The sequence below is a fragment of the Sus scrofa genome, chromosome 11 (genome assembly GCF_054392235.1).
Source record: "Sus scrofa isolate SSC_HxYL_T2T_F1_AM1 chromosome 11, Sscrofa_HxYL_maternal_Yorkshire_Landrace_v2.0, whole genome shotgun sequence".
Lineage (NCBI taxonomy): Eukaryota > Metazoa > Chordata > Mammalia > Artiodactyla > Suidae > Sus > Sus scrofa.
The window spans coordinates 3,782,091-3,808,361 of NC_139393.1; the positions used below are offsets into that span (position 1 = coordinate 3,782,091).

Below are 26,271 nucleotides of genomic sequence, written 5' to 3' on the forward strand. Positions count from 1 at the left end.
TATAGGGTTTAGAAGACAAGTTATTTCTACCTGGGCTGGGGGAAAGCCTCCTGGAGGCAGCAGCGTGTGGAGTAAACCCTGAACGGCAGCAGGCAGGAGCTGCGAGGATGCAGAGACGGCTCCCAGTCGCAGACATGCTTCAGAACAGCCAGGAGCCAGGTGACAAGGTAAGGGATTTCTTTAAAACGCTTGTCCCATTTGTCGTCGTGCTTTCAAAGCCCGAGGAAAGAACCCGAACACAAAGCTGTTCCGAGTGCTATTTAAATGATACGGTCATTTAATGGGACACGGGGCAAGCATCACAAGACCGAGGTGGACACACATTTGCTGTCAGCCCAGGGAGGAGGTCCGCCCCTGCCCTCTCAGATGGCAGATTAACCGGCCCTGAGCGTCCTTTTCACAACTTATGGACAGGCAGCGCTTCCCCCACGAGTCGTGCGCATCACCAGGCGCTCCCTTGCCCGCCCCCACGCGCTTCTTTCTGCCTCTGCCCCCTGCCCGGAGCTGCCTAACCCATCTCCCACATCTCCCTTGCATTTCACGATTTGGGTGACTGCCATGGTTGAGGATGGGCAGAGGGGTCTGACAAAGCCCCTGGGTACCAGTCCACTCGTGACTCCCTGGAGCAACAGGCAAGTCAGTCCCCATGCTTCTCCAGAACAGTTTCCTTAAAAAAAAAGTTTTTTAGTTTTTCCCTAAAAGGAGTTCTTGTATCCGTTGCTAATAATACCCATTTCCCCTTCTGCTATTACATGAGGAATGTCTCATGACATGGGAAAATGCTTATGAAAACATGAGCTAAGCAGGAAAAAAAAAGCAAGATACACTCTTAACATCACACCCAGGAGGGTCTCGACTATGCACAGCCACGTGCAGCAAGGCGGGGACTTCAGCAGCCCGCCGCGGTGGCCATCTCTGGTCCCACGGCTCTGGGTGATTTCTGTCCTCCGACACATACGTGGCTCTGTTTTCCACGGTTTTAGAGGTAACGAAAGGATCCGGCGGCACCTGAGAGAACGGGATTACCATCCGGAAAAATTAAGGTCAAGAAGTCAGGGAGCTCCTGTCGTGGCGCGGCGGAAACAAATCTGACGAGGAACCATGAGGTCGGAGGTTCGATCCCTGGCCTCGCTCCGTGGATTAAGGATCCAGCGTTACCCTGAGCTGTGGTGTAGATCGCAGAGGTGGCTCAGATCTGGCACTGCTGTGGCTGTGGTGTAGGCCGGCAGCTGTAGCTCTGATTCGACCCCTAGCCTGGGAACCTCCATATGCCGCAGGTGCAGCCCTAAAAAGCAAAAAAAAAAAAAAAAAAAAAAAAAAAAAAGTCAAGAAGTCAGGAAAGGGCAGTGTGGGCAGCAGAAGGCAGTTCCTTCCCAGCCCAGCCCAGACGGATGCTCCCACCTCAGGTATGTTTATGCTCATATCCGCCAGCCTTCAGGCAACAGCCTGACGGGCCTGATGTTGCTAAAGGCAGATCTGGGTATCTGACCGCTCGTTCTCCTGCCTCCGTGCCACCTGACACTTTGAGGATGTGACCCCTGCCGGCCGCTCGCCCCAGGGACCTGTGGCCACAAACGTGCAGCTGCAGATCCCCAGGCTCGTGTCGCATCCCACTGGCCACATGCCTGAGCCTGCAAATGAGGTTCTCACACCCGTGGGTTCCCTTTCCTTGGCCCAGCAAAGCCGGGGGTGCTCTCCCGGCAGCCCTCGTCTCATCACCTGCGTGAACCGCGCAGCTTCCAGTTCATCCACAGCCATGGCTGGGATGCAGACAAGCCCTGTGCAGCGGGCGGGCCTGTTTCCAGAGAAAACAGGAGGATCTAGGAGGATAACACCTGCAGTCGGACTCAGTTTCCCTGACTTTTCCCAGAAGTACGCGGAGCCCGGCACCCGTGTCTCTGCTGTTCACAGCCTGTCTGAGGACAGACAGCTCATAGGCTGCTTCTTCAGTGAGCCTCTCCGCTTCCTGCCTGATGGGAAGCACAGGGCGAAGCTGCTGTTCCTCCTTCAAACGGGCGTGGAATTTCCGGGGCGGGGGGGTTGTGTGCAGACACCGCGCTCATGCACCAGAGCCTGGTTCTCTGTGCCGCCGAGAAGCGTCTGTCCCTGGGCCCATGAAGCTGATACTCTTCCGTCACCTGGGCTGCACGGAACTGCCCGTCACCTGTGCCACTCCTCCGGGCTCCGCCACCGCTCCTGCTTCGCCCTCCTTGCCCTCAGGCAGGACCAGGGCCCAAGGAAGCCAGGCAAGGATCCCCCATCCTGTGGACACAGAGGCAAGATTCCCGAAAGAAAGGGATCCCGCTGGGAAGGGCAGGCCCTTGGGAGAGAGAGGGGGCCCGGGGCAGGGGAGGGCAGACTCCATGGAGGGACCCTCTGGGGGATCCTGGCCTGGGCAGCACCCGGCCGGGCAGGGTCTCCATCTCCCTTCTGGTTCTTTCCACGTAAACACCCCCGAGCTGGGCACCAGGCACCGGCAGCCGCGTGGTATGGGGACCGTCTCGGCTTCTTCTCTCCACCAGGCATCCGAAGCAACCCCAACTTTCTCCCCCCAGATGAAAAGCAGCACTCCCCGTGTGCAGATGCGCCCCATGCCTTCTCATTATCTTCCTTTCCAACCAGAGCTGACTCTGAGCCCTTTCCCTCTAGAAGGTTCTAACAGGGGGCGACGGAAACGGATTTATACTTTCAGAACATGGCCTGGCTGTCATGTGGAGCTTGGATTTGGGGGACAAGGTGGTCGTGGCGAGGCCAGCGGGAGGCTATGTCTGTAACGCAGGGAGGGCTGGGGGTCTGGACCGGGGTGGGGGCAGGAAGAGGGGCAGCACGTGCTAAGAGACTGGCCTCCCCCAGCTGCTTAGCGAGGATCCTGTCTAAGTCTAATGCTGAACACTGTAAAGCTGGATGTGACACTGGCAACAGCCACCACGAAAGCTACGTCCACACCTCATCACTAATATCTCGTCCATCATTTATGGGCTCAGTAAAGGACTAAGAGACAAGACCCAGCCCCCAGTTGCTTGTAAAATCCAGAACAGACGATGCTGCACCTGACCCGACGTGACAAATGCCATCCTGGGAGAGTGACACGCAGGAAACCAGAGCCTCCAAAGGGGACGTGACCACTGGCTGGGACAGCCCAGGCCCAGCTCCACGGAGCAGACCAGCCGCAATAACCTATGCAGGTGAGGCTCTCAGTGGGCAGACGCGGGGAGCAGGCCTTTGCAGCCACACGAAGAGCGAAGGGGACAGGACAGGAGAGGACCAATCGTGCTCCAAAGCAGGTCTGGGCAAGTTGCGTGGCTTGGGCTAGAGAGTAAGAGAGCCACACCAGGAGCAGTTACTAGAAGGGACAGCATGAAGACAGAAGGTTTCTCGAAGGAAGCTGCCTTGTAACTGACAGAGGCCACTCTGTGGCTGCAGGAAGCAGTGACGGTTTGGGGACAAGAGCTACTGGCACTTATGAGAGGTGACTACGGAGGTAGCAGCTGATGGAAGGGGGCAGGACTGGGACCTGGAGACCTGTCTGGTGGGTCTGGCAGGTGACAGGCAGAGAAACTGCACTGGAGGAACCCTGTGGGCATAAAGCCACATGGTCATGGTCTGGCTGAAGGGGAGGAGCGAGGGGAAGGTGAACTAAAAGTCGCAGCAACCCCACTGCTGGGCGGATGTCTGGACAACACTCCAAAGAGATGCACGCAGGCCTACGCTCACAGCAGCAGCATTCATAATAGCCAAGACATGGGAGTACCCTATGTGTCCGCTGGCGGAGAAGGAGATAAAGAAGATGTGGTACATAGACAATGGAATACTACTCAGTCGTGAAAAAGAATGAAATCCTGTCATTTGCAACAACATGGATGGACCTGGAGATTATCACACAGAGCGAAGTCAGTCAGAGAAAAGGAAACACCATGCGATATCCCTTACATGTAGATCCAAATGATGACACAAACGAATGTATCTTTGAAACAACACCAGACTCACAGACACGGAGAAGAGACTTGTAGTTGCCGGGTGGGAGGGACGGATTGGGAGTTTGGGATTAGCAGATGCAAACGAGTAAGCATAGAACAGGTAAAGAACAAGGTCCTGCTGTGGAGCACAGGGAACCATAGTCAATATCCTGGAATAAACCACGATGGAAAAGAAGACGAAAAAGAATGTATACGTTTAGGACTTCCCGTCGTGGCTCAGTGGTTAACGAATCCAACTAGGAACCATGAGGTTGCGGGTTCGACCCCTGGCCTTGCTCAGTGGGTTAAGGATCCAGCGTTGAGCTGTGGTGTAGGTCGCAGACGTGGCTCGGATCCGGTGTTGCTGTGGCTCTGGTGTAGGCCAGCAACTGCAGCTCCGATGAGACCCCTACCATGGGAACCTCCATATGCCGTGGGAGCAGCCCTAGAAAAAAGGCAAAAAGACAAAAAAAAAAAAAGAATGTATACATTTACAGAGACATCATTTTGCTGTACAGCAGAAATTAACACGATACTGGCAATCAACCGTACTGCAATAAAGCAAATTAAAAAAGGAAAAAGAAAGTTGCTGAGCCTCAGTGACAGGGGAGGTGGGAGCTGTTCTTCCTGGGATGGGAGGGTGGGGCCCCAGACCCACATGGAGACACACGGCCGCCAACTCGAAAGTGTCGCTGGCCCTCGGGCTCTGCAAGGATGACATCACAGCCACCGTGGGTCGCTGAGCTGCAACACCCCTGAAAGGAGCTCGGAGATCAGGAGGGAGGCAGGCGCTCTGGGCTCCGGGAGAACGGGCAGAACAGGCCTTCCGACAGATCTTCTCGGGAGAGGATTTTCTTTTTTTTTCCACTGTGCCCATGACACGCACAAGTTCCTGGGCCAAGGATTAAACCCGAGCCATAGCAGTAACCAGAGCCACAGCAGCGATAACCTTGGGTCTTTAGCCTCCTGAGCCACCAGGGAACTCCCAGGAGAGGATTTTATAAGCCCAATTCTTACATCTTCTCTTATCCAGAAAGGCATCACCATCATGAACAGAGACACCTGCCCCTCGTGACCAGCAGCAACCTTCTGCCCAAATGGGGGCTTGGTGCACGTACCCCCTTCAGCACACAAAGATGCTGGCCTCCCCCCACCTCTGCACAGCAGGTCCTCGGAGCCATGGGGGAGGCTGTCTCCCGAACTATAGTCCCCATCCTGCCCCCCGAAAAAACGACCTCGCAGCTTTCACACCCCTAACACCAGGGCAGACGAGGGTAGGGTTGAATCTCTGAGCCTTCTCCTGGAAGAGAAGAATTAAGCAATGGGCATGCACGAAAGTGCCAAAAAGAAGATGTCATTAGAGCGGAGAGGGGAAAACCCACAGCCGAGGAGCCAGGAGAGAGGGCAGGTGCACAAGTTACCCGGAGAGCTGGCTGATGTCTTTGCTCTGTGGACCTGAGATGCCATCCCGCCATGCAGCTGGCTTATGGTGCCCACGTGACCTTCTGCTGGCCTTGCTGGGCATTTCTGTCTCTACTTCACCCGGACACTCTGATGCCCGGATAAAGCAATGTCCTCTTCTGAGAAAGACTGTTGACAAAACTGCTATCATTGACTGTGGTCCATGACCATGCTTAACTTCAAGTTTTTTCCTTTTTCTCTCTTTTTTTTTAAGGCTGCACTTAAGGCATATGGGAGTTCCCGGGCTAGGGGTCCCATCGGAGCTGCAGCTGCCAGTGTACACCACAGCCACTGAGACACGGAATCCAAGGCACACTTGTGACCTACACTGCCGCGTGCAGCAATACCAGAGCCTTAACCCTCTAAGCAAGGCCAGGGATTGAACCCACGTCCTCACAGAGACAATGTAAGGTCCTTACACTGAGCCATAGCGGGAACTCCAAGTTTGTTTTAATCAGATGATAGTTCTGCATTTTTAGGCCCCCAAAACTCCCTATAGAGTATTTCTGGAGTTCCCATCATGGCGCAGCGGAAACAAATCCAACTAGGAACCATGAGGTTGCGGGTTCAATCCCTGGCCTCGCTCAGTGGATTAAGGATCCCACGTTGCCATGAGCTGTGGTGTAGGTCACAGACGAGGCTCGGATCCCGTGTTGCTGTGGCTCTGGTGTAGGCCGGCGGCTACAACTCCGATTCGACCCTTAGCCTGGAAACCTCCATATGCCATGGATGCAGCCCTAAAAAGACAAAAGGCAAAAAATTAAAAAAATCAAAAAAAAAAATAGAGTATTTCTATCTTCCTGGCTCTCTCAAAGTCATTCAGCTCTACTCAAATCCCAGGCTGGTGAACCTGCTGGTATCTTTTGGTTGGTGAAAGGGCCTTCTCTTCATGAAGATGACTCCTAGGCATGTATCTTGCTGTATTTCTGGTGCATCAGGATAACAAAACGTTGCTCCACCTGGTGCGTAATCCAGTCACACACTCGTTGTGTACAAAGCCCACTCAGCATCCTTCCTGAGCAGGAGCAGAGAGGAGACAGAGATGCAGCCACAGCTGAGATGCTACGTATGTGACCAGGTCAGAGGCAAAGCTCGGCTGGCTTCGCGGCACGGCCAGGGTCAGGGGGCCCACGCCGGGCTACTAGCCTGCTGTTGCATCTTGAAATTGCTCATACCTTTCGAACCGGGAGCCCTGTGTTTGTATTTTGCGCCAGGCCCTGCAGATGGAGTCGCCAGGCCTGCTGCAGAGCTAAACATCCCAGCAATAAGAGAAGGCAGCGGGGTCTCTCCTGGAAACAGTGTTGAAGGGACTCTTTGGCTCAGAGGGAGCCAGGACCCCAGGACGTGGCTCGCTGGGCTGCCTGCACAGTGGCCCGCTGAGATCAGCCTTGGGAGGCGGCCAGGGGCTGGCCAGACGGCCGTGCGGGCTCCACCCTTGAGGCCGGCGCCTGGCAACAGCTGCTCACCCTGCTCAGCTGAAGAATTTTGCTGCAAAAATCTAATTTGGAACTGCCTAACGAGGCTAATGAAGTCAGGGCATTTTCATCTGTTCTCGGGCCAGTCCTGTGTCCCATCCCGGAATAGAAATAATTGCGACTTTGTGGCATGTGTGTCCTCTCGTGTGACATGTGAGCCAGGCAACGCTATGTATGATTTTTGGTAAACTTTAGGGAGGAACTGATGTTCCTCCGGCGTCAGTGTTTGAGAGGAGGTGGAGCTGTAGTGTCTCTAAAATAAAATGGTCTCATTTCAGGACACTTGGGTCTATAAACCAGCTCTGCCCAAAGGGTCTCAGCGCTGAAGGACCTTACGTGAGCCTCCAGTTGTTCTCGTTTAAAGAACATTTGTGGACGGAGTTCCCGTGGTGGCGCAGTGCTTAATGAATCCGACTAGGAACCATGAGGTTGTGGGTTCGATCCCTGGCCTTGCTCAGTGGGTTAAGGATCCGGTGTTGCCGTGAGCTGTGGTGTAGGTTGCAGATGCGGCTCAGATCCCGCATTGCCGTGGCTCTGGTGTAGGCCGGCGGCTACAGCTCCCATTCGACCCCTAGCCTGGGAACCTCTTTAGGCCGCGGGAGCGGCCCAAGACAAGGCAAAAAGACCAAAAAAAAAAAAAAAAAAAGAAAAAGAACGTTTATGGACAAACGTTACTATACAGAGATGTCCCCTGAAATGGGCTGAGGTTGGTGAAACAGAAACCAAGCCTTTCCTCTCCTCTGGCCTTCATGCTATCAAATAGAAAACTCACTAATTTACCTTTAAACTATGTCGAGTTATTTCCCTGAGACACACACGTCCTCACAACGTCGGGAAGGCCCATAAAAGCCAGAGACGGCAGAGACCCTCCAATTCATCCGTCCCTCTTCTGCCAATCACGACCGTTTCTCATGAGTTAGGGCCACCTTTTTCTTTCTTTTTTTTTTTGTTTTTTTGTCTTTTTAGGGCTGCACCCACGGCACATGGAGGTTCCTAGGCTAGGGATCCACTCAGAGCTGTAGCTGCTGGCCTACCACAGCTCATGGCAACACCGGATCCTTAACCCACTGAGTGAGGCCAGGGATCGAACCCCCAATCTCACGGTTCCTAGCTGGATTCGATTCTATTGCACCACAACAGGAACTCCCACCTTCTTTTTAAATAACTAAGATGAAGTCATTCTTTCCCCTTTGGAGTTTGAAGAAACATTCAAATTTTCTGAAGGTTTTTGAATCTTTTAAATATGACTTTAAATTAGACCATTTTCAGGCATCATCTATTTCTTTGGAGAGCTTTGTTTTCCACCCATGTAATTCAATTTCTACACATTGTCAGAAAATACAGGAACTGTTTACAAATAACAAACAATTAATGAATAAAAATAATAATAAAAGACAACAGCAGTAAGAGGTAACGTTGGGCAAGTGCCTGCTCAGTGGGTGTCGGGCGCTAGGCAGAGCGCTTGGTACACATATTTTCACGTAATTCTCCTGATCACAAGAGGCAGGGGCTCCCACTGTTGGAAATGAGGGATCTGGAGCCCAGACCAGCTCTGCCCTTAGCCGGGTGCCCAGCAGGCAGGCGGAGGGAGGCTGTGGGCCTGGGCAGAGCTCAGGTCGGTTTATTCGGAAAGACCCCTGTCCTCCGACTTGGCTGCAGCTCAGTGCAGGCGGTGAATGGTGGGCACGTTCCGTGCAGCCCCGGGGGACAAAAGCCTCTCCCACCACTGATGAGCACCATACCCTCCATGCCAGGCTGGCAGCTCCACCCGGGGATACAAGGATGGAAAAGCACAGACACCCCCCACCCCGCCCCACCAGAGGACACGCGGGGCTCTTCCTTGGCAGAGATGGTGCCCAGCCAGCCTGGCTCTTCTGAAGCTGAGCGTTTCCCACCGCCGGAGAAGCCAGGAGCATCCCTGCGTATTTGGAAAATACCCACACCCCTGCTTGCGGATGCTCCGAAGAAACCCCAGCTTCTGCTTTAGCTTCTGTGTGCGCCCCGCACCACGGAGGCTGACACCCCACACCCTGGGGGGCAGTGCACAAGCTGACATCGTCCACTGGGTCCCTGGGGACTCCAAGGTGACTACGGGCCCTCTCTGGACGACAGGTCTGGAGAAAGAGCTCCCGAAGCCCGGAGGATGGGGGGAGAAGATGGAGTGGGGATGCAGTGCCCCTCCCCGACTCCGCATCCCAATTCCCCCCAAGCACACCAGACCCCTTTCAGGAGCGGGCAGCAGGGACACGGCTCGGCCCCGCTGGGGACCCCAGCAACATGGTCTGGGTCGCGGGCCACCTCCCCGGCCCTGCTGGCCCTTGTCCGGCATTTGAACAAAGCTCACTAGGCAGGCGACCTGGAGGGGGGAACGCTGGTCCCCAGGACAGATGCCACCTGCCGTCTCTCTCCAGAGGAGCCTCTGACCTTCCATTTAGGGGGGAACCAGGCGGGGCGGACAGAACTGGGAGGTTTTCACGACGCTTCGAGAAGGAATCCCGGGGAACCACAAATAACAGAGAGAGACAAACAGCCTCGCTTTTCTTTTCACTCTTTGTTGCTCAACAGCCCTTGTTCAGAACCCTGTGGGCAGGGACCCAGTCCCCAGGGCAGTGCTGCGGCGCAGCCAGAACACGAAATCACACTCATTGTCAAGCGCAGATGTGGCAGGGGCGGGGCCGGCGTCAGCTGAGCACCAAACAGTGGCTCGGTCTGTGCCACGGACCCCCGTCGCCACCAGATGCAGGCTCTTCACCCGAGGCTGGAAAGCCCTCCACCGAGCCATTCTGGGGAGCAGAGAGGAGAAGGCGGCCCAACGTGGGTGGACGGACTGGGTCTGGAGGGGAAGAGGGAACCCCTGGGGTCTCACCCTTCGCTCCCTTCCCAGGGATAGAAGATGGGAAGCCGTCTCCTCCCAGGACCCTGGTCCAGCAGGGCGCTGTCTACCCGCCAGCCGGCCCTGACGGCGGTCAAGGCATTTGCTGAGCCAAGGACAAGTCCCTGCTGACAGGCGGTAGACACAGCACGGTCGCAGGGAGACAACAGATGCCCAGATCATATTAATACTTAAGCTGATTAAAGATTTATAGTGGCTCGGTTTAAGTGTGTCACTGGACGAACATTTTTTATGTCTGTGTTCATTTTGAGGCTTAAAATGGGAACCGTTGTGAAAACAAGCATGCAATTCATTTGCTGTCATCCTGCAGCAGGCATGTGACACTAGGGTCATGGCTGGCACTGGAGGGCTCTCGGGCTCAATGAAAATTAGGTGTCAAGCACGACGTTGATCCTGCAGAGGGCGAATCTTCTAGCAAAATAGGCACCCACTGAATTTTGACCCCGTTTCACTGTCTCTAGTCACGGCTGAGCTGCACATCTCATGAGAATAGGGATTGACTCCGTCTGTGTCTCCTATGCCTCGCACGGTGCCCCAGACGCACCCAGTAGCCACTCAGTAAATAATTACTGAATGTGTGAATGCGAATGAACATGATTCCTATGCGGCAGGATCTCTGCTCGTAAAGTAGGCAACCCGGCAAAGGAAAGAAAGATTTTTTTTTTTTTAATTCATACAAGGCAGAATGAACTAACTGACAAATAGAAGGAGCTCATATCCGTTCATTTATTCAGTCAACAAACACTGACTGAAGGCTGCTAAGAATAAGGTACTGGGGACGGAACAGCCGCCAAGAGACACAGAGCCTTCCCAGCTATCTCTAAGAGGCGAGGAAACACGTCCTGGCCAAGGAGACCCACAAAAAACAAATGCAAAGTGGAAAGCCCTCCACCGAGCCATTCTAGGGAGCAGAGGGGAGAAGGCGGCCCAACGTGGGTGGACGGACTGGGTCTGGAGGGGAAGAGGGAACCCCTGGGGTCTCACCCTTCGCTCCCTTCCCAGGGATGGAAGATGGGAAGCCGTCTCCTCCCAGGACCCTGGTCCAGCAGGGCGCTGCCTACCCGCCAGCCGGCCCATCCACCACAGCTGGAGTGGGTCTGCCTTGGGCGGGTCTGCAGGGAGGACACAGGACGGAAACCCGAAAGGCATCTGCGTGTGTGTCAGAGGGTCAGCAGGCCCTCCTCCTGGCTCTGGCTGTCAGCAGTGGAAGGGCCAGGGGCCATCCTGCCACCCCTGCCCCCAGAGGGTCCAACCCCTCCAACCTGGGAAGCCAAGCTTCAGGCCACATCCTGCTCTGGTGGGACCCGCAGTGCAGCTCCAGCCTGGTGCTCTTCAGGGTGAGTTCCACGCCTCCTCTAGCCAATCCCCATTTCCTACACGCATCCTGCCTCTCAAATTCTCCTCCTCTCTCCCTCCTCTTCTTATCGTTGAAAATCCTTTCCGAGTCTCGTGAACAAAGAAAACGACCACTGAGGCAACGTGTCCCAAAGCAAAGAAAGTCACCACTTTTTCCCCCAAGATAAAACCATTAAAGTACTGGGGGGGGGGGAACTCATGTGATTTTAAGTGAAAATGTACCTCCACCCATTCATGACAAAACTCTCAGAAACTAGGACTACAGGAGAATTTCCTTCCCTAGAGAAAAAAAAACACCTACGAAATGCCTGCAGCTAACATCTTACGAAAGGGTGAGAAGATAGAGGCTTTTTGCTAAGATCAGGAACAAGGCAGGGACGTGCCCGCCCTCCCGTTACCGCTTCCCAACACTGTACTTAATGCAAGAAGGCGAGTAAATGACATAAAAGGCCGAGCAATGGGGAAGGAATAAATAAAACTGTCTTTGTTCACAGGTGATCGCCTACGTAGCAAAGCTGAAGAAACTGACCCAAACCGCCAGGAACTAGTATGCAATCATAGCAAAGTCGCAGGACACAAGGTTAATACACAAAAGTCAACCATTTCCTGCTCAAGAGCAAAGAACAAGTCAAATGTGAAATAAAAACACAGTGCCATTACGTTAGGACTCCCCAAGATGAAATCCTTCAGGTAAATATCTAACAAAAGGCACACAAGAGCTGTCGGAGGAAAAATACAAAACTCTGACGAAAGGACGACAGGACTAAGTTCACGGAGAGATATCCCATGTTCATGGATAGGAAGATACTATACTGTCGTGAGGTCAATTCTTTCCCAAGCTGCTGTGTCCATTCGGTGCAATTCCAATCAAGAGCCTAGCAATTCATTTTGTGGATATCAATAAACCGACTCTCGTATTTATGTGGAGAGGTAAAAGATCCAGAATTTCCAACACAACATCAAAGGAAAAGAACACAGTCAGAGGCATGACCCTCCCTGACTTTGAGGCTTACTATGAAACTACAGTCATCAAGACAGTGCGGTATTTGGGGGTGGGGTGGGGAGAGACAAACAGATCGGTAGAAGAGAATAGAGAATCTAGAAATACAATCACATCAATAGATTTTTTTTTTTTTTTTTTGGTCTTTCTGCCTTTTCTAGGGCCGCTCCTGCGGCATATGGAGGTTCCCAGGCTAGGGGTCTCATCAGAGCTGTAGCCACCAGCCTACGCCAGAGCCACAGCAACGCGGGATCCGAGCCATGTCTGCGACCTACACCCAGCTCACAGCAATGCTGGATCCTTGACCCACTGAGCAAGGCCAGGGATCGAACCCGCAACCTCATGGTTCCTAGTCAGATTCGTTAACCACTGAGCCACGACAGGAACTCTTCAACAGATCTTTAATAAGGGCACAGAGGAAATGCAAAGAAGCAAAGATTATCTTTTGACAAATGGTGCTGGAACAAAAAAATGCATCTAGACATAGACCTTACACCTTTCATAAAAAGCAACTCAAAATGGTTCATACACCCAAATATAAAATGCAAAACTATAAAAGCCCTAGAAGACAACAGAGGAGAACATTCAGGTGATCTTGAGCACGGCGAAGCTCCAACACAGAGACGTGATCCGTGAAATAAATTATTGATAACCTGGACTTCACCGAAATTAAAAACTGGTGCCCTGCACAAGACACGTCGAGAAAATGAGAAGTCAGGCCACACACTGGGAGAAAATATTCGCGAGAGACACAACTGATTAACTTATACAAAACAGAGAAACACCTTTTAAGACTTGACCATGAGGAAATGAACACCTCGATTAATAAATGCGCAAAAGATCTGAAAAGACACTGCACCAGAACAGATGCTCCACGTCATATGATGTGGGAACGGCCCATTAAAACATCAGTGAGCTACCACCACACACCTTAGGACGGCCACAATCCAACAGCGACAGCGCCAAATGTCGGTGAGGACGGGGAGCCACGGGAACTCTCATTCGCTGCTGGTGGGCATGCCAAATGGCACAGCCCCTCTGAAAGACAGTTTGGACGTTTCTTACGAAACTGAACACACTCTTACCCCGCACACACAAGCCAGCAAGCACTCTCCTTGGTATTTAACCCCAATGACCTGCACATTTATATCCAGACAAAACCCGGCCCGTACCCGTTTATAGCAGCCTTATTCCTAACTGCCAAAACTTGAAAGCCATCAAAATGTCCTTGCATAGGTGAACGGGTAAATAAGCCGCGGTCCCTCCGCATATGATGGACTGTTACTCCGAAATAACAAGAAACGAGCTGTCAGCCATGAAAAGCCATGGAGGAGCCTTAAATGCATATTTCCAGGTGAAAGAAGACAATCTGAAAAGCCTGTGCTCTGCTTCCCACTCTCTGTCATTATGGCAAAGGCAGAAGTGTGGACACAGAGACAGATCAGTGGTTCCCCGGGGGCGGGGGGGGGGGGCGGTTAGAAGGGACGAATCTGCAGAGCATAGAGGATTTGTAAAGCATTGAAACTACTCTATGTGAGACCATAATAGGGGGGTCCATGTCATTATGCATCTATCCAAGTCCACAGAACGTACGCCAGGAGAGACTCCTAGTGCAGACTCTGGTCGTCAGATGAAAATAGGTCAAGGCAGGCTCACTGACTGTAACAAATGCAGCACTCTGGTGCAGGACTTGATAGCAGGGAGGCCATGCATCCGTGGGGGCAGGAAGTATACAGGAAATTCCACTCAATTCTCCTGTCAAAACTGAAAGCCACTTTTTAAAAAAATAGTCTATTAAAAATACATAATAGTGAGGAAAGGAAATGATTAAAAGATTTGACTGTTGGAGTTCCCATCACGGATCAGTGGTAACGAACCCGACTAGTATCTGCGAGGATGTGGGTTCCATCCCTGGCCTCGCTCACTGGGTTAAGAATCTGGAGTTGCCGTGAGCTGTGGTGTAGGTCACAAATGCTGCTTGGATCTGGCGTTGCTGTGGTGCAGGTTGGCAGGTCCAATTCGACCCCCAGCCTGGCAACTTCCACATACCGTGGGTGCAGCCCTCCAAAGACAGAAAAAATAAAATAAAAGATTTGACTGTATAAAAATTAATCATTTCAGAGAGTTCCCTTCGTGGCACAATGGAAACAAATCTGACTAGTATCTGTGAGGATGCGGGTTCAATCCCTGACCTTGCTCAGTGGGTTAGGGATCCAGTGTTGCCAGAGCCATGGCGTAGGTTGCAGACGTGGCTTGGATCCTGCGATGCTGTGGCTGTGGCAGAAGCCGGCAGCTGTAGCTCCGATTCAACCCCTAGCCTGGAAGCTTCCATGTACTGCGGGTGCAGCCCCAACAACAACAACAACAAATTAATCATGTCTGTTCAGTGACTACTACTATAAGTAATATGAAATGAAAATTACAACCTTTCAATGTAAAATTATAAATCATAAACACTTAAAAATTAAGTCATTTGAAAACATAAACATGTTCAAATTATAACACTATAGCACTGATTTTCACTGTTCCAAATGGAATCTTGCCCAATGAATGTACCTCCCACCCCACAGCAGTTGCTGGAACATAAACCACCTTTTTCCAAACCACCATCAGCTGGTCCCCGCGTCTCCATGGAGAGGGCAGCTAAGGACACTCCATAGGACGCAGACCGCATCTATGCTGCTCTCTCCGTCCAGGAGGAAGAAGACGCCTCTGCTCCCAGGGCAGGGTGTCTGTTGGCTTCCCCTTCCTCCACAGAAGGGCCTTTGACCAAGGACTTCCATTGGCTGTGGCATTAGCAAGCTTCTGGGCATCTTTTTTGGACTTCGGGGAGAGGTGAAGCTTCTCACTGTAGGCAGCTAGTAGTTTCATCTGCTTTCCACCTGCCCTCATCCCTTTGGAATGAATTCCGTAGGGGGGGAGGAAGTAGCCGTGGGGGAAGCCTGGGCTCCCCAGGGAGGCACCCCATGGGGTGGGTTTCACGAGGCTCGGACAATAACCTGACCTTGGCTTAGCTGCATCTTTGGCTTCCAGATCCCCAAGGTCATCACCCCGGGAGCACACGAGACTCCATTAGAACATCTCTGTTTTCCTTCAATCTCATCAGTGCTCCCTGCTGGCACAATGTAGAGGCTGGCAGGGCTCCTACTGGGCATTCGTTTCAGCCACTTTTCAGGTGGCCACCCAAGCTCTGGCTGCAGGACCAACCGCACCCCTTTAGCGGCTCCGAGAGCCCCAAGCCACAGATTGGAGACTGTACGGCCCAAAGTGTCACGGCAATGGCAAAGATGAGACGGTTTCCAGCATCCAGAGACCCCTGTGCCACCAAATCTGTTTCTCCAACCATTGGACCCTTCCCCATTCTCTGCATAGTTATGATCAAAGTAAGTCACGAGTGGCCAACGGGCACATGAAAAGATGCTCAGCGTCACTAATTATCAGGGACACGCAAATCAAAACCACAATGTACACAGACGTGTGACTGAGTCACTTTGCTGTGCTGCAGAAATTAGCGTGGCAGTGTACATCAACTATACTTTCACCAAAAAAATTTAACAACAACAAAAAAATTTAAACCACAATGAAATATCACCTCACACAAGTCAGAAAGGCCCTTATTAAAAAGAACACAAATAGCAAATGCTGGAGAGGGTGTGGAGAGAAGGGGACCCTCCTGCACTGCTGGTGGGAACGTAAACTGGTGCAGCCACTCTGGAAAACAGTACGGATGTTTAAAAAAAAAAAAAAAAAAAGAACTATCATATGACCCAGCAGTTCCACTCCTGAGTATATATCTGGAAAAAAAAAATACGAACACTTATTTGAAGAGATTCAAGCACCCCAACGTTCACAGCAGCATTATTTACAACTGCCAAGACATGGTAGCAACTTAAGTGTCCATCAACAGATGAATGGATAAGGAAGATAGGGTGTGTAGATACCATGGAATACTATACAGCCATTAAAAAGAATTGTCATGCCATTTGCAGCAACCTGGATGGATGTGGAGGGCCTTATACCAAGTGAAATAGGTCAGACAGAGAAAGACAAATACTGTATAACATCACCTACATGTGGAATCTAAAAAACAGATCAAACCAGTGAAAAGAAGCACATTCACAGATACAGAAAACAAATTAGTGGTTACCAGTGGAAGGGTCCCATATCGAGGTGGGGGAACAGGAAGTACAAGTTATCAGACGTATTGTACAACACAGGGACTAGAGCCAATACCTCGTAATAACTGTAAAGGGAGCATAAACTTTCAAAACTGTATTAAAAAAAAAAAAAAGCAAGTCATGAGAGGGTCCTTTTCTTTTATCAAGTCTTTATTCCCCTTTTGAGGGCAGAATGTTCCCAGGAACACATTTCTTTAATCTTGCCACTGGCCATGTTGTCCTGTGTACGTGCCTCAATTACTGCTGTGTAACAAACCCCTCCAGGACATGGCAGGCGCCTGGCTGTGGTCTGATGGGGGCCCCTGCTGTTTCGAGGGGGATCGCGTCCTTCTGGGGGCTGGGGGCTGACTTCTGCCAGAGTGCCTCAGTTGTCACGCCCTCCCCACAGGGGACTCACCCGCCAGGGCCCCTGCCCCACGTGGCCTCTCTCTAGCAGGCCAGCCCAGCCTTACCCTGGGTCTGGGGTCCAGGAGCTCAACTGTAAGGCTGCTCCTGGGTCTCCCTGGGAACAGACACGTGACACTTCTGCTGCATCCCTTCGGACAAGCGAGGTCAGAGGTCACAGACTCAAAGGCAGGGGATCCCTCTCCCTCCTGGCAAGAGGGGCAGCAGAGAACCTGAGGCCCCTTTAACCTATTGCAGTCCCATCCACAGCCTGGCACCCCGATGGCAAGGACGAAGGACCCCCTCTCTCGGGCTGTGTTTCCTCACCAGCCACCCATCCCAGCCGCACTGGGTCCAGATCAGCGGCAGCTTCTACGAAGCCCACGTGGAGTTCCTGGGGGGGGGGGGGGTCTTGGCGGACCCCGGCACAGACAGCTCCTCGCCCCCTTCCTCAGCCTGGGGAGTGGGCGGCACCTGCCTCTTCCAGTGGATGGCAGTTCCACCCATCAGAGCACCAGGCTCGTCGCCAGCTCACAAGATCTTCAGGCCCGAGGACCACTGCCTGGGCGTGGGCTACCAGTGTTCAAGTTGCCAGGGGTCAGTCTCTGCTATGGAGATGACCCCTTGGAATCCGGCTCAGGTGAGCCTTGTGAAGGTTAATGTCTGTGTCCACCCAGTTATCTGGTCAAACACCAGTCTGGATGTTGCTGTGCAGGTGTCTTTAAGATGAGGTTAATGCTGAAATCAGTAGACTGAGTAAAGCAGACGGTCCTCCATGGTGTGGTGGGCCTCACCCAATCAGTTGAAGGGCTGAAGCATGAAGGCTGAGGCTCCCAGATTAAGAGGGAATTCTGATCCCAGACAGATTGCAGATTCAGGCTGCAACAGCGGCTCTTCCTGGGGCTCCAGCCTGCTGGCCTGCCCTGCAGACTGTGGACTCAGCCCCACAAATGCACAAGCTGATTCCTTAAAATAAATCCTTCTCTCTCGTGTATGTTATACTGTAGTATATATCCTATTACATTTTATATATATTGCATTACAGCATGAACACCGGTATGTATATATAGACTCCTATTGGTTCTGTCCTGTCTCCCTGGAGACCCCTGCCTAACACAGGCCTCACGCTGACACCCCAGGGGGAGACGGGGTGGGCAGGATGCTGATGCAGCTCAAGGTGGAGCCACAGCTCCCGGCTTGTCCCCCACAAGCTCCATGCAGCACAGCAGAGCAGGCATGAGAGCACGGTCCTGGCAAGAAACAGCCTGGATGCAGGGAAACAGCGGCCCCGCCCTGAGAGTTCCGCCCCCATCTCTCACCCACTGCGCTCAGGTGGTCCATTCAGAAGAGAAAGCCTTTTTTTTTTTTTTTTTTTTTTTTTTGGCCATGCTCACAGTATATAGAAGTTCCCAGGCCAGGGATCAAACCTGTACCACAGCAGTGACCCAAGGTGCTGCAGTGACAAGACCAGGTCCTTAACCCACTGAGCCTCATGGGAACTCTGAGAAAGTCACCTTTAAAAAAAAATTGGGGGGGCTGCCCTGCAGTATATGGAAGTTTCTGGACCAAGGATCAGATCTAAGCTGCAGCTGCGAGCTATGCCACAGCTATGACAACACTGGATCCTTAACCCACTGTGCCGGGCCAGGGATTGAACCCTCATCCTGATGCTGCAGAGACACCACCCATCCCACTACACCGCAGCAGGAACTCTGAGGTCATTTTTTAAAAGGGTTTGTTTAAAAAAAAAAAAGAGAGAGAGAGAGAAATTGACATGTGTAGAGAAAGCCGAGTCTGGCATCCATGCCCTATTATTTTTTTCCAAAATAACGTCTTAGTCAGTGTTCTTCAGAGAAACCCAGCAGAGAAGCCGAAGAAACAGATACAGACACAGATGAGAGGAGACGATTGCAGGAGCCGGCTCAGTGGCTATGGAGGCCGAGAAGCCCCAGAAGGTGCCGCGTGCGAGCCCGAGGACCAGGAAAGCCGCTGAGGTCCCCACGGCAGGAGAAGATGGATGTCTCCTCCACCTGTCGTTCTGTTCGGGCCACCAATGGACTGGGTGACGGCCACCCACACTGGGGAGGGGGCCCCCTGGACTCGACCATTCAAATGCTCCTCTCTTCTGGAAACACCCTAGAGACCCTCTCAGAGATCAGGTTCTCCCGGCCCCCTGGGCATTGCTTCGGGGTGACGAGTTGGCACGTTAGGTCAACCATCCAAACAGTGGCGTTTGTTTCTTCGCCGCTAAGTCCCAGGCACCTTTCTGCGGCAACGCCACACGTGAGCGCGCTTTCGCCGCAATAGTGCCAAGTGACAAACCACCCCCAAATCTCTGCAGAAGCGACCCAAACCTCTTGTCCCCAGCCAGATGCCCTCCCCTGTGGCCTTGCTCTTTCTCCCACACCTTCCCAGAGCTCAGAAGCCCAGGGCGCATGGTCGGGGAGGGGGTAGGTAGGTTCAGAGCATGTCCTTCCCCGAAGTGTTTCTTCCCCGTGGTCCACGGCCCCACGCGGTCGTGCGGCCACGACTCCCATTCTCGGTCAATCGTCGCATCTCCGATGCTGGGTCTGCGTCCCATCCCTGCACACAGTAGGTTTGGGCTCCTATAACCAACAGCCCTGTACATCCAAGTGCCTGGCATGCTGTCTCACGGGCACCGTCCATCTGTGTGTGCATCCGCGGGCACAGGGTCGGCCTCTGGTCGCTGCTGGACCGCTCCTGCCTGCCCATCTGAACCCTCCATCCTCCGGGTACCGCTCCCGTCCCCCAGAAGGGCGAGTCTCTCTCTGGGCTTCAGAGATGACAATTATCCCCACATTCACTGTGTGGGGAACATCCGTTAGAGTGAAAATGACAGGGGGACTCTTACTTCCTCCTCATCAGAGCCCCCTGAGGTGGGTCAGCTCATCCCACTGTGCAGGTGAGCACACCTGAGGCTGGAGATGTCGCTCAACTGCCAGGGCCAGGCATGAGTCAGGGCAGGTTCTCATCCGCCTCAGAAAACACAAGTTTTCTCACTCCCTTTAGCACAATCTCATTTCCTGGTAATTAAAAACGTCCAGCGCCATGGGACAGCCAAGGCTCCACAGTCATTTAACGTGAAAGGTTCCTCCAGGCAGATTTGGTTTCGAAGCATCACTGTGCACTGAAAGGAACCAGGGCTCCTTGGAGAAACTGTTCAGGTCAGCTACGGCGCAGAAAAGGGAGATGAGCCCAAGGATGGCACCTGCGCCAGAGCAGTCACCCAAGCCGCTGCAGTGACAATGCCAGACCCCTAACCCACTGAGCCACCGGGGAACTCTGACCCCAGAGTGTGTTTAAAACGACACAGGACCCAACGGGAAGGCTCACCAGCTCACCCAAGATTGGACAATCTGAGCATCAAAACGAAGGATGACAGCAACCGAATAGACACAAACTCATGGGCTCCTAATAATAACACGAAAACAAAGTCCGACAAAGGAAAAAAAACCCAAACCCACTGGCTCTCTTTGGAGGCAGGGAGGATTGAAGATGGAAAGCAGAGACTCCAGCCTCTGGGCGGCCCTTCCTATACGGAGAAACCCGGCAGCTGATGGGGGGAGATTCTTAATAGAAGAACCCAGCTAATTAATACACAGGTAATCACGTTCTTAGAAAATTAGTTTTGCAAAGAAACGGTGAAGCAAGGGGATGACCACTGGGGCTATTAAAAGCCATCAGCAGTGATGTGAGAACCGAGGAGACCCATCCCGAGGATGTTTGGATCCTGGTTTGAGTACATGAACCAAAAATTTCATTCTGGAGTCAAGGGGAAAATTGAGCATGAGCTGCCTATTAGGTATCAGATGGTATGGGCTGACCACTGAGAGTGGTTGGGTGTGAGCAGTGCACTGTGGTTGTGTTTCTTTTAATGTCCTGAGGTATTAGAGACACACACGGAAGTACTTTGTGAGGCCGTGTCTGCAACGGGCTTTAAAATCCTCCAGAAGAAATGGCGTTGGGGACAAACAGGTATAACATAAAAGGCAGACTCTTGGGAGCTGTTCGTCGTGGCTCAGTGGTTAACGAATCCGACTAGGCACCGCGAGGTTGCGGGTTCGATCCCTGGCCTTGCTCAGTGGGTTAATGATCCAGTGTTGCCGTGAGCTGTGGTGTAGGTCGCAGACACGGCTCAGATCCCGCGTGGCTATGGCTCTGGCGTAGGCTGGTGGCTACAGCTCCAATTCGACCCCTAGCCTGGGAACCTCCTTATGCCACGGGAACCGCCCAAGAAATGGCAAAAGGGACCAAAAAAAAAAAAAAAATTAGAGAATGAATAAATGGGGGCTGAGTTTCTCTGCTCCTCCTACCTCTGTGGAAACCCATCACCATAATAATTTTTTCAAAGTTTAGGAAAAGCTAAAGCTTCTCTCTAGCCAGGGGCGGGTGCGAGCGAGTTCCATTTCTCCCTGAGACCCCCTCCTTCCTGCCCCCAGGGTGACAGCTGGCTGAGAGGAAGGCCAGGGGGGAAGAAAGATATGAACACTCCCCTTGGACCTAACATGGGTGTTTTCTGAACCCAAGACAGACAAACAGGTCCCCTTAACTGAGTGGCCATCTGTGGGAACAATAGCGGATTCTGACGTTTCCTGGGGGCTGGTGCTGCCACCAAAGCAGAACCTGCTCCATCTTCTCCCGTCACCCTTGCTCTCTGCAGAGTAGATCACCACGGGGGCCTCGCCCCAGAAGGTCCCAAGGCACACTGCCACCTGATACATCTGTCAAGGAGCTTTTGGCAGCAAAAACAGGACACCTGACTGACAGTGTGTAAGCAACAAGGGCTTATTATTACATGTAAGTATAGACGTAGAAAATCCCACATTGATCCAGTGCTTTGATAATATCAAGGCTCTAGGTCAGCATCTCTGCATTCTCTTGATTTTTTTTTTCTTCCCCTCATAGTCACAAGATGGCTGCCAGAGCTCCAAACATCACATCATACACAATAATATACACAGGCCGGAAGGAAAGGGGAAATTCACTTTGCATACCTCTGTTCTCATTAGAATGGAAAATGTTTCCCAAAATTCTCCTAGACTTTCCTTTATATCTCATTGGTGAGAACAGGATCACACGCCCCCAGTCCCCTGCTGCCCAAACCCAATTAATAACAGAGGGGAATTGCCTTAAACTAACCACCAGTCACCCTCTGGAGCTGGTTCCACCTTCCCTCACTCAGCCAGTCCTGGAAAGGTACCGAGATCTCACTAACCAGGGAAAAGGAAGGCTGGCTGTCATGGAATCACAGGCACCAGAGACAAATGCCACCCTCACCCAGGGCAAATCATAGGACCCCCAGGCCTTCTTCCTGAAATGAAACAGTCACAGGCATGTGCCATGTGGGTGACAGGAAGGGAGCTGAATCCTCTAAAGAGCTTGTTCTGTATCAGATGCCCATAGAGCGGCTGAATCACAGAGCAGGTGCCACACCAGAAAGTGGCCTGCGGCCTCCCTCTCACCCGGGGTGCAGGCACCGGTGGCTCAGGCCACACTGCCTGCGGGCTTTCTCTGCCCTCCCTCTTCCTCACCGGGAGCCTGGGTTTGCTCAGCGAGGAGGGGGTACGCAGGACGAGTGGGAAGTGTGGTTTGGGGTGCGCACAGGAGAGGGGGCGTGGGAAGGGGGCTGGGACGCAGTGTGGGAACCAGCCTGAGCCGCGATCGCACGCAGGTGGCAGATGCCGCTGCCACTGCCACGGAGAGATGCGGAGGGGAGCGCAGCGAAGGAAGGGCCCCTCCGCCGCATCCTGCGCGGGGCCGGGTTTACAGATTTCACTTCTGTTTTCTATGGGTTTCTGGCGAACACTTAAGTAGGTTTGCATGTGGCTTATTTTAATTCGTTTGAATATGCCTGCTCTGGGTTTGGGGTTCATTTATTTTCCCCACTCTAAGGGACTAATCCGATTCTCCTCTTGGGGAGGTTGAATGTGAATTAGGGAGACTGAGCTGGCAGAAAATAGTGGCAGTAAAGTGAAAGAGGGACAGACGGCGCCGGGCAGTCCAGTCCCCAGAGCGGCCGTCCATTCATGTGGAGATCGGAGGCCCGGCCACCGGCCAGCCTCGTGTCCCCAGTCGCTCACAGAGCCGCCAAAAAAGCCCTCCTTACACAAGGAGGGCCGGAGGAGACCCTTTTTCTTTAGCCCTAGAGAGCTCATTAAGATCCCTGTTCGGTTCTTACTGGTTTTTTTGTTTGTTTTTTGTGTTTATGGTCGCACGGCATATGGAGGGTCCCAGGCTGGGGGTCTCATCGGAGCTGTAGCCACTGGCCTACACCACAGCCATGGCAATGCCAGATCCGAGCTGCGTCTGTGACCTACACCACAGCTCATGGCAACGCTGGATCCTTCACCCCCTGAGCGAGGCCAGGGATCGAACCCGCAACCTCATGGTTCCTAGTCGGATTGGTTCCGCCGCGCTGCAGAGGGGATGCCAGTACTTACTGTTCTTTAACCTTCCCATGTCTTGCTTCGCAATTTTGATACCAAATCAGCGTGAAACACGTTCTAGTTCTCTGTCCACAAACCACAGTCGCCCGCATTTGGTCTGGATGGTGGGGCCTGTGTGGCCAAAAATGAAACTCACCCTCCTCCGTTCACAGGTTCCTCCAACGCACGTTTCACCTCCACGCACGGTCAGGTTGGGGGGTGTCTGGGATCAGCGAAGTGGCAGCGACGCGTGACAGGTCCAACCGGAGTATCTGATGCCTTCGAAGAAGGCATGGAAGGAGTGAAACCAAACACAAGTACCAAGGAAGAGAGACAAAAGAGGGAAGAAGAAGCGAGAAAGGGCCGAAAGGCGTCTGTGTCCTGGTGGGGGCGTGGAGAGACGCAGCAGCCACTGGGCGTGCCCTGGGGGGGGACGCAGGGGTCACTGGGCGTGCCCTGAGGGCGGAGAGGGACGCAGGGGTCATCGGGGCGTGTCCTGGGGGGGAAGGGGTGGAGCGAAGCAGCGTCTTCTGGGCGCCCTCCGTGTGTTTAGTCCTCCGTGTCCTCATCCTGTCCTCGGGGACAACCTAGAACCCATCCCGCCACCATCCCGGGGCAGCGCCACCCCCTCGGCCTCTGGGGCTTCTGCATCTGGAGGCCAGTTCTGCCTGCCCTGGGGCTGGGGGGTGTCCAAGGCCCAGGCGGCTGGCACAAGGCCTGCGCTCTGGACCGCGGTGGCCGTGTTTGGCTTTTAAACCGCAGAAGCAATAAAGGTCTTTTATGAAACCTAGTGTTTGAAGCGTCGCCTCCTCAGCGCTATCTGCAAGTGTGAGGGTTTGGGTGCCAGGCTTCAGGGGAGTTCCCTGCCAAGGACATATGACTGCTGGGTCAGAAGCAGCGTTTGGGCCGAGGCTTCCCGGGTGACATTTAGAAAAATTCGGGGAGGCTCTGCTGTGGCTAATTGGCTGATTGGAGGCCAAAATCCAAGCCTGTGTGATGGGTTCAGCTGCTTCCCAGACGTGCTGATTTCGGCTCTGGCACCCCTGGCACCCCTGGCACATCCGACTCATTTGTGAACTCCCTCCGAATCCTTCAGACCTGGACTTGAGAAGTGGGCTCCAAGCACACTTTCTTTTTTTTTCTTTTTCTTTTCTTTCTTTCTTTTTTTTTTTTTTTTTTTTGTCTCTTTAGGGCCGCACCTGCAGCATGTGGAAGTTCCCAGGCTAGGGGTCGAGTCAGCGCTGTAGCCACCCGCCTACACCACAGCTCAAGGCAACGCCAGCTCATTAACCCAACGAGCGAGGCCAGGGATTGAACCTGTGTCCTCGTGGACACCAGTCGGGTTCATTACTGTGGAGTCCCAATGTGAGGTCCTCCAAGCACACTTTCAAACAGGAAACAAGAATGATGTCCTTACTTTTTGCCACAGCTGCATGTTTTGGGGATAGGGACACAGTGGCTCCCACTGTCCCTGCCAGGTCCCCACCGGCCGGGCGCCCACTCCCTCCTGCACAAAGCTGGGCTCATGTCCTCCTCCTACTTTGGGGCCCCAGCACAGATGGGGTGACAGTGGCTCAGCCCTAGAAGAGCCTTCCACGCTGACAGTTCCCAGGAGGATGGTGACAGACACACACGCCACCCCAACCCCCTGCCGCCCCCGAATATGGCTGTTCACCTTGGGGCCCTGCTGTGGACCTGGGTACGGCCCCCCCAGGCTGTACACCCTGTCCCAGAATGTGGAGGATCAAATTGGGCAGCGAGAAGACGACTGCCTGCATAGATTAACCACCTGCAAACTGCCCCCCATTATGGGACTCGACTCCCTTCTTCACAGTTCCTGCCACAAGTTCCCACCGTCAACTCCACCACGGGTCCTTTAAAAGCCTAACAGCTCCTGAAGGTTGCAGCTCATGCCATCTTGAGCTCAGCCCAGCACTTCGGGTGCCTTCTTAGCAAATCTCTCCCAATTTACTGACTTGGCCTTGGCCTGGTGTGTGCCTCCCTCAGCGAACCCCACACACACGGGCTCACTGAGGTTTGGGGGAGGCGGCCCGACGGTGTGGAGGGACGCTCTCCGACTGTCCACCAGGTCTGTCCCTGTCACTGCGGGCATCTCAGCCCCCTGGAGACGGAGCGTGGGAAACGCCAGAACCAGCTGCCCCGGCCACGCCAGCCTCACCCACTCTACACTCGGCGGGGCGGCCGAGGCTGAGCACCTGCCTTAGGCTGGGACTCCGCAGTCCCGGCCGCTTCTGACCCTCCACTCAGGGGGGAGCAGGCTTCCTGCTGGGCATCGTCCAGAGGCTTGCCGTGGAGCTAAGTGGTCCAGCTCCTGGCCGGTCACACAGAGGAACTCTTGGGGCTTAATTTGCCCAGAGATCACTCTGAGCCCTGGTTGCCCCCCAGAAGCCCTTGATCCAAATCCCTGGCCTCTCTCAGACTCTGCCTCCCCTCATCTGCGACTGCGGCGTGAGCAGAGCCCTCCCCCCCCGTGAACGCTGCACCCCCAAAATCCTCCATAGGCCACGATCCCACCCCCCTCCCCTCCAGCCCTGTGTTTTCCTGCCTCCCGAGGCCCTGGAAGTTGCTTCGCTGTGTGTCCCAGGGAGCAGAGAGGACGGGACCTCTGCAGAGGTCACGTGTCTGTTGGAATTCCATCTCAGACCTGGTCCCTCCCGCTACAGCGCTGGTGCCTCTGCGACAGAGTCCCGGGCAAGGCAGGGCCTCCGCTTCCCCGCTGCACGTGTCCCGCATGGTCACACGAGAGCCGTTCCCGAGAGGGACTGGCTGACTGATCACAGGCCCTGGGCTAGTGATTCCACCAGCTTTGATATAAAATAATATTTATGGAAGAGCCTAGGCTTTGAGTTAGACGTGAAACATGAGGGGCATGAATGTTTCATCTCGCTCGTTAGGCAGAGCGCCCGCCATCCATAAAGCAGGCCCTCGGCTCCAGGCGCCGTTCATCACATGATGCTGGGATTGTCTGGACACCAGCGGTGAGCCCCCTCTGCGAGTGATGCGTAAAGAGCACCTTTGTAACTGGGCAACGCAGAAGCACATCGCTGCTCCCATCCTCAGAGAGGTGGGGGGCCTTGAAACAGAGCCGGAGGTTGAGGGTC

The 26,271-nt window shown here is 53.5% G+C and overlaps 1 long non-coding RNA gene across 1 annotated transcript; it reads right to left on the reverse strand.

Annotated features, from left to right (window-relative positions):
- Window positions 1-254: 254 nt before the first annotated feature.
- Window positions 255-23,553, reverse strand: LOC146398478 (uncharacterized). The gene is made up of 2 exons (XR_014819005.1): window positions 23,307-23,553; window positions 255-2,262 (listed from the first exon to the last, which is right to left on the reverse strand). It is a non-coding gene; the product is annotated as an uncharacterized LOC146398478 (long non-coding RNA).
- Window positions 23,554-26,271: the final 2,718 nt, after the last annotated feature.